The sequence below is a fragment of the Perca fluviatilis genome, chromosome 20 (genome assembly GCF_010015445.1).
Source record: "Perca fluviatilis chromosome 20, GENO_Pfluv_1.0, whole genome shotgun sequence".
Classification (NCBI taxonomy): Eukaryota; Metazoa; Chordata; class Actinopteri; order Perciformes; family Percidae; genus Perca; species Perca fluviatilis.
The window spans coordinates 13,455,304-13,458,773 of record NC_053131.1 but is presented as its reverse complement, the minus strand read 5'-3'; positions in this window follow the sequence as shown (position 1 = coordinate 13,458,773).

Sequence of the window (3,470 nt, the reverse complement as noted above, 5' to 3'; positions counted from 1 at the left end):
GTTGGTGTGTGTTTGCAGACTTCTATTTCTCTTATTTAAACGGTTTTGTGTGCCTGCATTTGTATTAGCACTGTGCCATATCCTTTCCCTGACCCCAGATTAGTTTGTTTTGTCTGTCCACTGGCTTGTTAATTAGCTTGTGTACTGTGAGCGAGCAGGTTAATGAACAGCTATATTTCAGACTGTTGGTAGATTATTGTTTCAATAGGCTTAAGCAAATAACAGCGGGTCATTCAGAGTGGAATCAACAATCGCTGGCACAAAAATTCAGCATCTCCTTCCTGCAAACTCCAGCCCCCCACCCCCCACCCCCGCCCTCACCTGTCAATAAAACCCCTTTGGACTATCATTGGCTCTCATCTCTCTTCCTCTCCTCTTTCTTTTTTCTTTCTTTCATCATCTCTGCCTCCCTTTCTTTACTACCTCCTTCTCCCCCAAACGCTCTGCTTGTATATGTTTTCCCCTCATCCTCACTGGCTCTCGTTATAGCTTCGTGCCTTTTAAAGCTCTCCCTGTCTCAATCCGTCTCTCTCCTCTCTTGCTTTCTCATGTGTGAGAGCAGCCTCGGGGTGCTTCTATATTTCCTGGGCAGTGCAGTAGTAGATTGGAATGGAGGCCTTTGTCACTTTTATTTACTGCCTCACTGGTTTCACAACAGCGTGTGCGCTTGCGTGTGCACTCGCACTTGTCCGTGTGTGTTTGCGTGAGCACGAGTGAAAGTGGAATGATTGCAGGTGTTTCAACTGCAATGACGTGTGTCTGGAAGTATTGCCCTCCTATTTCTTTGGGCTCCTTCAGGCAGAACTCTGTTTGTATCGTTCGTTACCCGAAAGTAGCTTCAATCCTGCATCGCAACTCTGGCGACTGCGGAGGATGCTGGGATTTTGTAAGCCTCCCGACTAGAACCAGTTGGTGTTGATATGAGGGTACAGACTGAAACACCGGTTGTCTGAAATCCTTCAACCCTAACACTGTGTGTGTGTGTGTGTGTGTGTGTGTGTGTGTGTGTGTGTGTGTGTGTGTGTGTGTGTGTGTGTGTGTGTGTGTGTGTGTGTGTGTGTGTGTGTGTGTGTGTGTGTGTGTGTGATCTCGCTCTAGGACCTGTCTGTCAGAGACACACAGACAGAAAGATTTATAGATTGATAGCCCAGGGGCACATCACATCCCATAGCCCACTTTTCCCCTATGATACTGTTACTATGCCGACAGGTCCCATGCCAGGAAAGCAAGCTTAGATGCCATTCAGTCACTTTTTGCCTAATGTTTGTGTATGTTTGTGTGTAAGCATGGATTACCGGCACAGATTAGGATTATGGTGTGACCCATTTCCTTTTTACAAAGAGTTGGCAACACTGTGTGTGTGTGTGTGTTTGTGTGTGTGTGTATGTGTACACTTGCATGTACAGTATCTTTGCTGTGTTTGCTTCCTGTGCATGCAAGGTACATATAAAGACGGATGGTTGCACAACACTAGTACAACATTAATAGTATTTGAAAATTGATATAAAAAAAACTGATGCAGATAAATTAGATTTTTTTTTTTTTACGTACTTTTGTGGCCACTATCTGGCAAAATATCATAGGTTAATATAGATTAAAACTATGGCTAAAACATGCAGAACCACTAGTGTAGGTGTTTAAAACCTGGGTCATGTAAAGGATAGGCTTAAATCTATTTTTAAATCGGAGAGCTCATTCACTTGGCCATTTAAAGTAAAAATGTGGATGGTTTCCTCTGACCTTGCAGCTTGGCCACACAGCGAGCACAAACTGAGGACAGATGCACTGTGAAATCCAGCTCCCTCACTGAACTACTCTTCTGCTCATCCCCGCCCTCATTTCTCAATCTCTCTCCCCCTCTCTCTCCCCCTCTCTCCGTCCCTTCCTCCTTTCCTCACCTCACCCAATCTCTTCTTTTAACAATTCTCCCGCATCAGGATAATAGTCTCTTATTCCCTGTCTTCTCCCTCTCTGTGTATGTGTGTGTAACTGTTGTGCGTATGTTTAGGTGTCGTTCCTACTGTACTCTGGCCAGCCAAAACTGTTGCTAGGCTACAACAGGAAGTGTCCTGCATAGTAAATGTGTCCGAGGGGGGGTGGGGGGTGGGGGGAGTGTCTGTGTAATAGACTTGGCAGGGAAAATAAAATTTTTTCATATAAGCTTTGGGTGTCATGATAGCCACCGGCAGGTGTGTGTGTGTGTGTGTGTGTGTGTGTGTGTGTGTGTGTGTGTGTGTGTGTGTGGCAGGCGCACATATACTGAGCGGTTTATGCTTCGACACAGAGGTCCAGGGTTCGAATCTGACCTGTGACAATTTCCTGCAAGTCTTCCCCCTCTTTCTCACCTAGCTGTTCTGTCAAATTAAAGGTGGAAAAAAATAAATTGCACACACAAACCCATCTTCTTCATCCTAAAACACACACACACAGTCCTCTGCGGTACCAAGTGCTTTGCTGACGTTTTTTACTTTTACTTGGCAGGTGCAATTAATCATAATTATGTGTTGATGATAATTACTGGAATAGGCATACTTTGTGTCAGTTTGACGTCTCCGTCATGGTGCACAAGGAAGGTGACAGATGAGATGAGAGATGAAAAAGCACCGTAATATTGGACCTAGAATCTGTTTTTTTATCTCTAGATTTCATTACAGTATGAGCTCATATTGACAACATGATGAGTAGTTATCTACAATTAATTACAGCTGGATAACTCTTCAACAGGCGACCGCTCCAAGATTGGGGAATTTTAACATGCTGAAAAAGTTCTTGATTAAATGCGATTAGTGTGTATTTACTTGTAGTCTGAGTGTTGTACAAGAACGTAGGAATATAATTCATTCATTATTGTATCTACATGTGAGCATTCATAGTCACGAAATGATAAGTTGTTTGACAGAAAATTCATCCCCAGCCATTTTGATAAGTGATGCATTGATTAGTTAACCACCTGTTGGTAGTTTGATCAAACAAGCAACTTTCAGATGTTTGCTCCGGAAACTTGCAAGTAGCATTATACAGTATTTTTGTACATTTTATGGAGACTATTTTTCAGAATGAATGAATCATTTAAAGCTCAATTGTGTAGTTTTTTTGAGTTGATTCTTAGCAAAAAAAAACTTTGTTCTTTCACAAATATGTGCTCATTGATGTGTAATTACTTCCAGCAACTAATCAAAGTATTCTTCTAAGCGTAGAATCTGCCATTCATAATCATTCAGAATACATAGGAGTGAGTCGCTCGAATGTATTATACCCTGTTGCGCCTCCATTTTTAAAATACGTTAGCCAAAGAGGGACATACCTTTTGCGTTTCACGCTTTTACACTCCGTGGCGCCGTGACGAATGCCAGGGAGGGGGAGAAGATTACTCAGCGACTGCCGGCTGATTTGAAAGCCGGTTGAAGATGGAGCGCCTATCTAGGACATGTAACGGAGTCGCCAAGGAAGTTAAAAAGAGAATTAAAATG